Source organism: Corvus brachyrhynchos, unplaced genomic scaffold (assembly GCF_000691975.1).
Source record: "Corvus brachyrhynchos isolate BGI_N302 unplaced genomic scaffold, ASM69197v1 scaffold14, whole genome shotgun sequence".
Classification (NCBI taxonomy): domain Eukaryota; kingdom Metazoa; phylum Chordata; class Aves; order Passeriformes; family Corvidae; genus Corvus; species Corvus brachyrhynchos.
Window position 1 is genome coordinate 9,631,628 of NW_008239110.1, and position 12,980 is coordinate 9,644,607.

The window sequence follows — 12,980 nt, forward strand, 5'->3', positions numbered from 1 at the left end:
AATTTGGGGCCTGGTGGAGGAAGGTACATTTAAAATCCCACAGGTTGTTTTAAAATAGACAGTTTATAAAACACTTGTAATGGAATAAATTAAGTGATTCTAAACTCCTTAGAAGGGTAAAGCATCAGACTAAAATATCTATGTCTGTCAGCTCCAAACATATCATTGTAGAAGAATTACAACTATGTCTTCAATGATATTTTATAACTAGAGCTGATTAAATTCCATAGTCTGATTTCTTATATGAGTTGGAACTTAGCAAGGGCAGGAAAAGTGTTTGAGAAAAAATAAATTCAGAATTTTCAAGAAATTTCTCTTAAGAGAGGGATCTACTTCATTTTCATTATAGAATTCCATCCTGAATTTCCCTGTTATATTTCTAGCTGTTCTGTGGGAAGTCCCAAATCAGCCCTGCCACATGGCATCCCTGCTATTGTCCTGCCCTGGATGCACAGCCACTGTGTGAGGTCCCATTGCTTTATGACTGATTTACAGAAGCCACAATGTGACCTGATGCAGGATCGCTGTTTATTTGACTCAAGGTTTCAAACAGATGCCTTCATTCTTTGACAGAAGGAAAAAACACAGCACACTGGACACATCTTCCCAACACAACACACATATGTCAGCATTAGGCGCACTGTCCTTCCTGGGTAAATTCATAACCTCAGAAAAATATCTTTCTGCCCTCTTACAAAATTCAGAAATACCTATGTGAAGCAGTAGTTTAAAAATTGAAATGTTCTTATATTACTGCTGGGAGAGGAGGGAGAAAAATTTTGTACTCTGTCTTGTACAGCCACACACCATGTCAAAGAGAAGGAACAAATGATGCCGTGAAATTGCCTAAAAACTGCAGTTTCCCGTGAAACAAGTCAAGGTTGATTAATTTCTAATTTTTTTTCTGTAAAGAAATAAGAATAATTGCTACTATTTTCTCAGCAGAGAAACAAAAATCAACATTTCCACCTTTTTTTTTTAACTACTTTTGTGCTCAGCTGAGAAATGCCTGGGAAATTCTGTGGTTTAAACATGCAGCACCTACAGAGAGAGGAAGGAATGCCTCACAGCCCACTTCAACAACTGGAGAGAATATTTGCTCACAAGTTTCAGGAGGTGATATTTGCATGTCTCCAAGTAATAATTCACAGGAAAGCACAATTTGTCATTAAGGTGCCTGTTCATCCCAGCTCCCAGAAAGATAAAAGGTTGCTCATTACTTTTGCACACCTTTACTCCACTACTGCCACCTTGAAAAGGAGCAGTTGGCCATTTGCCTTAGATACTGAAGTGTCAAAAGTGATTTTGGGCAGGGAATACATTTTCACAGGGATACCTGTATTAGCACTGAGTTAAACCACTGAGGAACAGACCTTCAGAGGCAGAGCTGTCTCCAGCATTTCCTCCATACAGTGTCCTATCTGTTGCAAATCCTCCTTACAAACCACAGGCTCTCTCGCATTCAAAGCACAGGGAATCCAACAATATAAACCCCATCTTTGGAGCCAGACATCCAACTTTTAAGTTTAGTCATCATTACTTTGCTCAAGCCCCATTCAGGATCTGGCCCATTACACTCACATGAAAAAACATTTCATAATTTTTTCCATCAGAACGGTAACATATTCTTTCCCTTTAAAATGTAGGCAACAGAATATTTTAATGTTTCAAGAATGAGAACACACATAACTGTGGGAAAGAAATAGAATCATGTTCTTGACATAACCCTCTGAGCCACCTAAGGCACTCCCTATGTCTGATTTGGAGTCAGGATGAATGCTTTACGCAGAAGTTCATCTTGCACTTGAGTATGTGTTATTTCATCAGCATTCTCTTCTATGCTCCTTTTTTCTCTCTTTGCCAGGATGAGAGTGACTACATACAGTGGAAGCCATGAAGAATCAAAGGCTGCTATCCTGCAGAAGCATTTGTAGCAAGCAAGACTAAAATGCATGGAAAGGTCCAGGGGAGTTAAAGGTTTTCTTGACATGAGGATCTAACAACACACTTTAATTCAAACCTTTCAGAGGAGGAGGCTGACCCTTTGCTGAGAATGACATTGAAACAGTTCGCACCTTGAGACCTTTCAATACACTTAAACAAGAATTCCATATATCAAAGTTCACCCTCCTTATGAGATCACCTGTCAGAGACCTCTGCTTCAGGAGCAAAGTGTCCATCCGCTCGGTGGTACCAGACCACAAGGCTGAGCTTATGTCAACATAAATCCTATTGAGTTGAGGGGACTACACATCCTCACACACCCACAGGTCTTGGGGGACTAGTTTCAAGTATTTAAATCATATGACCATGAAAATACAGCCATAAACCCTATCTACATGAATGTGTGATTAGGTCTATGGTACTCTTGTAACTTGTATAATGTCATTTCATTTGTATAGAAATTATGATCTTTAAACTAGCTGATAATAACTGGTAAACCAGTTTTAGGATGCTAGAGATGCAGTTCTGGAAATATTTTGTGCTTGCAGCTTACTGGCTTCTGTCTCTATTAAATGTTAAGCTCTCTCTAAATCCTCTTACTTCATCTCTCCATGCAGTTCTCACGGACTGCATGTCTCTGAGGCTGAATCAACACACTCAGCTCTGAGAACTTTCCTGTAACGTTTTGACACAGATGAGAGCAAAACATTTCATCCTGTAGTTTATGTAGAAACTCTTAAATTTGCTAGGCACTGTAGTCAGCAGTGGACAAGGGTGAGATCCCACACCTTCTAAACTTGGAGGGAATGTATGTCTATTCAACATTCAAATTCACACCTGAGCTCTACTGAACATGTCCCAGGTGGACAAATAAGGACTATTTTCTTGTTGCTTGGGTTTTGGGTTTTTTTTAAAGAGCGAAAACATTACAGTGTTCTTTGTTAAACTACAAAGAACAATATGAATATTTAAATCTCTCATAAGCTTGTAGTCCTTCAGGTTCCTCCTGGCCTATTGGCTAAATCAGGATTTAAGAGAAGACATACCCAAAATAGATTTGGTTGAGTGTACCTTGCAGAATAAAACTCATCTCGCTGTGTGTAATTTAAATAACATAGGCCCAGACTGCACTCTGGAATTTGTGCTGGGAAACACTTGACACTGTTCTGACAAAATTCCTACAAACATTCACTAAGTTATAGGAGTTAAGTGGTATTTATGAGGATTTTGCTTCTACATCACCTACAAATGCCGAACTGAGTAGCACAGACCCAAAGACTGACCTTAACAGGTTAGGAAAGGACCATCTGATCTAGCCCATCTTCCAGGCAATCACTTCTGCCAGTACCTGTAAAGTCACAAGGAGACATTAAAGTTGTGATACTGCTGAAGTCCTTCTTACTATCCCTCAGGTATAGAAACCTGCATCAGAAGCTGTAAGTTCACCACAGCAGCACAAATTCTAAATAACAGTGTGTTTAAGGGGTTTTTTTTTGTTACATATTTTGAATTGGAACACTTAAAATTCTCCCTGTTCTCCTAAGTGGCAAAATACTAGAGATGTAGGATAACCTTATGAGTCACACAAAAAGTGACTTAGCTAAGGAAAGCACTGCTACAACGAGAGTGACAGGTGTCCTGGTGTGTAATGATGAGATGCCCTGATTTGGTGACCATATTCTCATTGTGATCAGAGAAGCACCCTCAGCTGGCAAGTGCACCCATGCTCATCACCATGGCTGTAGCCTTATGATGCAGAATGCCAACATTCAGAGATGTTGCTGGAGCAGGTTTACTCTCTGTAATGATATGACTGAGGCAATTAATTTGTTTAAAATATTGAAAAACAGTATAAAAATCACTGGGCTTTTCTTACTTTCAAAGGGACTTTTTGTTGCTATAGCTGAGAGAACTGGAATAGAAGATAATACAAATAAATGCTACGTAGGAACATATGCAGTAGATTTTGGCCTTGGAAAAGGCAACAGAAAATCATAAAAAATTCTATCCTTAACTGAGAGGGTTTTGCTCTGTTTCTTGTGGAAACTATTTTGCAGCTGCTGACCATTTGTCTGAATTAACAACAGACCTTTATTTCTTCTTGGTCTGACAGATTGTGTATGCTGGACTTCTCCATAGGATTTTTTTCCTATGCATCGTGGCAGTGCATGTGCACATTAAATTTTTTGAGGGGGAGGGGAAAAGCCAGTCACATATCATTTGCTGAATATTGTATTCAAGGAGTTTTGAAGATTTCCAGCATTACATAACAATTATAAAACAGCTCATCTGACTGCAAATTTTATTTGCATTTAACTGCTCTGTGAACATCCAAAGGAAATAACTGGCAGCCTGCGGAGTGTCAGATTAAATGACTGGTATTTAAGCTTTAAAAATGGTCATTAGACTTTCCCATTAGCCTTTTCTATTAGTTCAGCTGCACCAGGCCTAGCAGCACAGGGAATCCTGGGGTAGGCACGTTGCCATAGTATCATATTTAGCAAGATAACAATTAAATCTGCTGAAAGTAAGAGATTCTACTCATTGGCACAGTAATGAGAGTGAAGGATGAAGGAGGGCTCCCAATACTCTTAACTGTGAGTCAGAAGAAGTGGACATATTTATGTGTATGTGGAGCAGATAAAGAATTTGTCACACCACCATCCTGACTCATCCCAGGATATATCAGTGGCAGGCTCCTTATCTGTACTGGTCCGAACAAAAAACTGTATTCAGTATTGAATTTATGTGCTGGAGTAAAACAAGCAGTCTGTTTCACACGTCTCACAATGACACAGATACCACAGTGCACAAATGCTTCTACCAAAGCTCTAACTTCTGTGAAATAGCACAAAACATTACTCACAGTCTTTGCTCAGATCTACATTGCAGTGTTCACTTGCACAGACTCCTCGTCTCCTTGGTCTTCCTATCCTTCCCACTCTTTTGCATGCATTCATTGGCAGAGCTGTTAGAAAATGTTAGCAAAGAGACTTGTACCCTGCATGTTTTACTGTGCCTTTTTTAATAGCCCAGCTTGGGTCCCAGTCTGTGTCCCACACCATTTTGTTCAGCACACAAAAACTTGCAGGGCAGTGGAGACTTGGCTTTAGACTTCTGACTCTAAACAAGAAGTAGGACATTAAACCATCCCTCAAGACAAAACACTTAGTTAACTTCTGTTGTCAGAGGATGGATTCTGCTTACACTTGTTCAGAGCTGGAAAAAATGCATCCGTTTTTTATCCAAATGCTTTTGTCTGAGTTAAAAACGAACAACGTTTAGTAGGGCCTCACCTGCCCAGAGGATGAGGAACATGGAACAAGTTTACACCTACATGCAGCAGACCTCATAGCTACAGCCTTACCTCTGATTTACATTTACTGTCTTCATTTTTCCCTGTTTTTTCATTCCCTGCTCTTTTACGCTGGTCTCTAGATTCATTTTCTCAAGCTGATACTTTCCCATTTCACTACACCATTTTCCCATTTCAAGATACCAGAAGTCCTATTAGTGACAATTTATTTAGTACATTAAAAAATTGTCTTGTGCTTTTTGACATAAAACTAAGTGACCCTGTAAAACATCTAAGGGTTCTCACTCACACGTGGCAGGGGATTAAAGTCAGATGGTTGAAAGGAGCATGATGTTCTGTCATCTGTCTCACCCTTTCTTAGAGGAGGGGACTGCTGCCCTCACAGGGATAGCTGGGCAATTCTTGGAGCAGACCTGGAGATGCTGTAGTGGTTATAGCCAATTTATTAAAGCAAACTAATTTCAAGGCCTGCTTCATGAGTACTTCAGAGAACTCTGCAAAGGGGAGCTTTGACACATACGCTGGGCAGATGAGGTTGTTGCTTTGGCCATCCCATTTATAACCCCTCACTGTGTGTAAGCTAAAATCCTCGTTAAGTACTTTGGAAAAGATGCAGCCCAGCACCAGTCGCACATGCAGGTTAAAAGCAGCAGAACAACACCTCTCTGAGTGCTTTATGATATTGCACAGTTAGTACCTACAATGACATGAGGAGCATGTACACATTGCAAAATGAGGGGATGATGATGGTATTTCCAGACCATAAATCATGTCTTACATAAAAGCATGCAAAAACTCTATGGTGGTGTGGAAGATTTAATTACACAAACAAACAACTAGGAGGAGACAGGACATAGAGAGCCACATCCTGCCCATATGGGAAAACATGCTGGAACCCAGAAGAGAGGTGTGGTTGCCTCATGCCAGCTCCATGAACCACTCTGCTGGGGCAGCAAAATGTTTCAAAGCAGGAAATTCAGATCCAGTCTCAGAGGTCTCAGCAGGCAACTGTAAAGCATGCTCCATGGAGCCATTTCCCTCTGCTTCTTTGATGGAAAGTGAGCAGCTTGTGCCCCTGGCTGAGACATATTTCTGGCAGTAGCATATGCATTTGATAAAAACAGCTTTACCCTTCAAGTAGGGAGAAAGGGTTTTTTCCACACCAGGAAAGCCAACACAATGTTTGTTTCTCTCCCTTTTGGCATGATCACAGAACTTTTATAGATCTTTAAGGGAGGAAATAAAAAGATCTTCTCCTCTCCTGGAACAGGTAAAAGTTAATAGTTAGAACACTCATCTGGAATTCTACCTTTGTTGTCATGGCTCCCAGTACATACAACACTTAAATCCTAGATGAGACTCAGCTTATCAATCAGTCAATTAATCAATATGAGGAAAGCAGATATACTATGGGGCCTGTTGCATTATGTACACCCCACAAGAGACATGTCGAAAGATATAACTTTTTGATCAAAGCACAGTGTGGAGGACGTGAGAGAAGCAAGATTTATTCATAAAAATCCCAAAAAGAGACATATGAAAAAGATGAAAAGCATGGCAGAATGGCCCTTTCTAGCTCGCTCCCATTATGTTTTGTCTCCTTCCCTCAGGACAGAGTCTGGCACAGTGAATGAACACCTGACAGTGTGTTCTGCAGGAATACAGTTAATTGCTTAGACATGAGTACCCTCATTTTTGAGGCTGAGCAGGGAACACTTCTGAGTCCATGTGCATTAAACTGCTACACGTATTTCTGCAAGACGGGAAGCCAAGGTGGCTGAGCTCATCACATTCCTGAGCACCAAAAAATTCTGAGCAGAATCCCAATGGGCCTGCCAGGCTATCTCCTTTCAGAGTGAAAGAGTTGTCAAAGCAAACCAGTCCCTGTGTCACCAGTGGCTCCAACAACCCATCAGTAAACTAAATGACAAAACCAAGACATGACTTTAAGGCTGCAAACACTGTTTCAGAAGCTTGTGCCAGGGAGCCAGATGTTGCAGGAAAAACATCTGGAATTTTTGATTTCCTTTAAGAATGAGTAGGAGGAGAATTGTGATGTGGTATAAAAAATAGCCTGCTGCATAGTTCTTGGATTAATGACAAAAGTATCTCCTTTAAAATACTGAAAAATGTAAAAATTTTAACTCATATAGGGTGTCTTAGCAGTAAAAAAAATATACAAGGTACAGAAATATGGAAAATTCTGAAAAGCTTCCAGATATGACATACCTCAAACACAGAACCTGAAAGAGTTTCAAATTGGTATTTAAAAAAGAAAACTTTCCTTTCCATGCATAAGCAAAGAACATGCTTTCAATAGGGAGGAAAGGAGAAAGGGAAAAGGAGGACAATTCAAATGAAGCAGCCCATTGCAGTTAGAAGTAAACTTTAATGTATGCATTGGATCTCCCCTTGATGCTAGTACTGAAGACAAAAATCAGGACTAGGACTGGCCAAGGAGCATTTTACTTTTCCAAGACTTTTTTTTACATCTGCAAAACACCCTGTTATGTGCACACCAGGAAAAAAGGGAGACCTCTGAAGAGAAAGGCAGTAAACATTTCCTCTCCACCCTTGCATAAAGCTGGTGTTAATGAAAGCATATGGGGAAAGGCAGCAAAAAACCAACCCGGAGTTTCCTGTGGTCCTCCCACCACCCGGGGCTCTTCTGAGGGAAGAGGGTTGCCCCACTGACAGCTAGAAGTCTGACTGTCCAAAGCAAAATCAGATTTCAAAAAATGCCATGACTTGTGAATTAAGTTAGTGGGAGCTGCACTTTGAACATAAAGTTTTGTAAGGTACTGTCAAAAACCAGTTCCTTCAGAATTCCATTTGTGTACCAAAAAAAATCAGAGGATACTTCAGTTTTATTTTTCTGTGCTTTAACAAAAATAAACTATCCAGATCCACAAGCCTGTGCTGAAAAAACAGTCTCACAGAGCAGTGAGGGAAGCCCAGATGGAAACAAGTAATTCTGCCTTTAAAGGAGGGTTATAAGGCATGCAGCCACACACAGAACAGCCAGCGAAAAACAAGCCACGGGCTCCCTGCCTGAGCCGTGAGCGCTGCCCATCCTGCTCCAGGAGTGCCGAAGAAGCCCTTTGGAAAAAACAGAGCCTTTAAGCCATTAATTACTCTGCAATAATGTTTGTACGTAAGGGAACTGGCTCCAGTAACAAAGCAGTCACAGTAGTAACACAACCTAACTTTTGAATTTTAATAATATTCTTCCACCGTGGCCGGTTATATCATCCACATGTTCTGTAGGCTAACTTCAAAGAATTACGTGGAATAGAAAATAGTAGCTTCAAGTAACCTTTTCAACTGTGAGAAAAATGCCTTCCTTCAAGAAATTAATTATAGCACATTTTGTGTTTCTAAACAGTTTCTACTTCCACCTGCTTGGTGCAGTTAATTTTCAGTGAAACATGTCTTACCCACCACACTGAAACCCAAACCATCTTTTTAATAAGAATCAGATTTCTTTAGTAATGAGTATCTACAGTATTTTTCTAGTATTCTGGGAGCAGCTCTCCTTGCTGTGGCCAAATTCCTTTTTTCTCTACAAACCTTTTTCTCCTTTAATTGTGCTGTCCAGTTTTTGGTTACAGTATCTGCCCCAGGTACTGCCTCATCTAGCATTTGCCTGGGGACAACTTATTCCCTTTCAAGATTTTGAAACACATCTCTGTATCTAAAAATGCAGACAAGAATCCAGATAGATTTGATATGTCCTACATCCTAAGAAAGATGATGGTGATGAAATTTGTTAGTAACACAAAGTCAGGGACAAGCACAAGACAGAAGAGGGTGAACTAATAACTTTGTATTTTGAGAACTACACTAATAAAACAGGACACATATAAACGTCATTAGATGCCAGGCCATGGATTTAAGAGCAGCTAAGAGAAACACGCTGTAAATTGAAAGATTACCTTCTGAAAATACTAAAAGAGGGGGAGAACCTGAGCACACTCACTAAACACAAGGTTTCTCTAGAGCTGCCGTTGTGGGCTGTGAACAAAAAAATTATGAATCCTATTACATATGGCAACAGTCAGAAAAATGCTCACGTCAGTGTACAGATGGTCCACTGGCGCGTTATGCACAGCTCAGGTCAGATTTGCTCATGAGAAGGGCATGATGGTGAGAATTGTCTGCATGGACAGACAGAAGACTAGAAAGCACATCTGCTGAGAGGCCCTGAAAGGCTTGGCTTGCTTAGTCCAGTGAAGGAAGGCTGGGAGTGATGGTGGCTTATGTTGATAAATACAGCAAATGGAAGAGACAAATTATTATGCAATTTAAGAACAGTGTTGTTACAAAAGCAAATGGATAAGCAGTGGCTGATAACAAAATCAAGCAAAAAGTTATGTTTCCAACCGCAGGCAACCTGAGCTTCCTAAACAGTCTCTCCAAAAGGGTATCAGATGCAAAACATCCCAACAATTTTGAAATGGAATTTAAATAGTTTCTGGAAAGATTCACATAGTGCCATTTGTGACCTTTTTGGAGCTGCAGGAGAACTCACTACATGGACCTTTGGAGCTTCTCTCATGATATATTTCAGTTACTGAAACATGAATACGATCCAGATTCTTACTTGCTATCAGTGTAATTCTTCTCATTCCACTAAATCTGAACCTCTCTATGACCATTGAGATTTTAGCTTTTTCTGTCAATTGCCTTCATCTGTATTTTAACAACAAATATACTTGTAAGAGAAACAATTGTTCTTAGTTAAAACCCTTTTGTAAATCCTGCCTCTTACATTATAGTTGGATAAAACTGTTTTAGTAGCTTAAAGCAGAGCAAGCTTTAGCAGACCATTTCGAATACTGTTTTATTACATCCGGAAAGACGGGGTTGGTTGATGTGTAAACACAAGGCAGCAACATCCTACCTGAAGAAACAAAAAAAATTATGCTACATTTAGTTGCTTACACAGTGCAGACGGGACCTAGCTGTCTCCTCAGATAGTGTCTGTGCTCAAAGAGTGGAAATCTAGATGACAAACTCCTAGCAAATAAAATTCAATGTCAAAAAAATGCATTCTTGAAGCAGCCTCTATCCTGTCCTCGCTGGAACACAGACACTGGCAGCACAGCACCTTCCCAGCAGACCTGGTGCAGCCTTGTGTGTGCCTCTGCCTGCTGCTAATCAGCTGTCCAGCTTGCAACAGTGAGGTGTGAGAGCTTCTCCTGAGCTCATTTGTGTTTACTTGTGGAAGCACAGATGTAGCAACAAACCCAAAGCAAACCCTCCTCTCCGCCATGGGTACAATCCGAGCAGCTGCTAGATAAGAATTACTCCTCCCTTTACACCCAATATGAAGGAGAATTGTGTTTGTATTTTCACATACAGTTACATTATATAGGGTGAGCAAACACTGTCACCTAACAACAGCTGAAAAAAAACATTACAGCCAGCCACAGACTGGCTCCTCTCCCTTTCCTTGTGCTGGCTTGGCTGCCCACTGGTCATTACTGTCAGATGACCTAACTGTGCTGAGAAGCTACCCTATCAAAAATATATAGTGTTATAGGGCAGGGACTAAGAGAGGCAGAAAGAAAAAGGATGAAGTTGAGAGGAAGAATAACAAGCCTCACCTGAAGGTAGAATCATGCCCTTCAAGGGGCTGCCTGCACTTTGAGTCATGAGCAGGTGCCAAAGGTCTCGGTGAATTTTGTTACTCTGATAACTATTCCTCAGGAAAGTCTCAAAAGAGTTTGGCACTTGATAATAACAAGCTTAGTGACCAATCAGTTGCACTATCTTAGGTCCAAAACAGATCTGTAAAATAAATGCTCTGTCTAGATTCAGGTCACCATTTCCATAGGCTTTGATGGCACTGCTGCTCCTTTGATCCAAGGGTCTATGTATTTTTAGGTGCTTCCAGCTGGGAAGACAAACTGTTGGTAAACTGTGGTTTTCTTTGATGCAACCTTGTTTAGAAGAAATTCACAATGTTCCGTGTCTGTCAGTATGGAAAATCTGCCAGATCAGAACATGATGGTACTGTATCCTCATGCTTTTAGTCAGAGCCTTACCCTAAGTTCCCCATTAATAATGAGGTATTATTTAGAGTATTTGCCCCATTCCCCCTTACCTTACCTATCTCTCATGACTTGCTGCCTTTTGTTTCTCCATGCAAGCTGTTATTCCCACAGACACACCCAGCAAAGACTCCCCAGAGCCTCCCCTAATCATTTGAACTCCTAAGCAGCTTTTCATTTTCTTTCATTTGGAACAGAAATTATGGGCTTAACTGACTCTTGGAGATCCTTTAAGCAATGATTAAATCTCCTGACACTTCAGGATATATTTCTGAAAACAGCAGTGTGATCTCAGATAAAAATGTTCTTTTGCCATTTGCATGCAGGGGAAGTGATGACTGATTTTTAACTTTTTGTGAAAGTGAGGGCAAGACTGTTGACATCCTGAGCCTTCCTGGTTCATATTCAGTAACATATCTGTGGCAAAGTGCTCCTGTAACACTTTGGACATCTGCATGCTTGTTAAAGGGAAAGTCTCTAAGAAACTCAAAAGGTTGTTGTGCTCTCAGAAAACAGAACTAGAGTGAATGTGTTAGTTATTAATGTTTATGCCAGCAATGACATGAGTACTGAAGGTTTTGACATTTCCAGTTTAAAGTCCTTACTATTTTCCCACATCATTATTTCTATTAACAGTTAACATCTGGAAAACTCTCCTTAAACAAACCTGAGAATTGAATTCCATTTTTCAGCCTAATAATAATTCTTCTGCCAATCCTGTTCACCTACAAACCCATCTCAAATCGTATTATAGTTTCCATCCTGCCCTCTCCTGCCAAAAGTTTGTATTCCTCTATACATTTAATAATTCCATCTCTCTGACTTGGCATCTTGGTCTATTGAATCATGCTAATGTCAATAAGTTCTCTAAAATAGTCATAATAGGACTTCTTCTGCAGCAGTTATCTTTGCAGAAAGCTTCAGCCAGCAAGAAAAGACCAGTGAGAACTTTTGGGAGGATGTAGAACATGACGCCATAGAAAAGTCCTTGCAAATTCTCTCTGCATTTAGGATGTAAAGGATCCCAAGCAGTAAGAGGTTAGGAGGAAAAAGATAATTTTTTAACCCTGCAATAAGATTTTTATAGTTTCTTGGAAAGCCCCACAATCAGTGGTTGCTGCCCTGTTTACACTCAAAGCAGGTGTAGCAGCAATGAGATCTTCTCACACAGGCTGGTTCCCCCAAGGCATGGCATACATTGACCCTCATCAGAGAGATACCTCCAGTCAGTTCCTAGGACAATTAGGCTCTGAATAGAGGACTAATAAAGTTAGTTTAGGAGAAAATCAACTGCCTGATAAGAATATTCAGGTTCATTGGTTAGCAGAGCAAGAAACTTCAAAATCTACTCAATAGGAACTCACACATGGGATGAATTTGTCCCAAATCCCACCTTTCTGAGTGTTTTATAGATTCTTAGCCTTGAGCATGATCCAGGGCACATGAAAGACTGGAATTAACAACACTGCACTCTCCTTTTTTAAATATGATGTGCATTAAAATGGGGCATACTGCCTATCTTAGCCCAGGGGACAGAGGAGTGAAGAAGAAACTTATGTCTCTTTTTATAGTAGCTCCCTAAATGTGGGGCTGAGCAGAGGAGATGGGGGAATGTTGCTAACTCCTGTTAAAGCTGTAGCCATTGAAAAGAAAAAGAAAAGAAA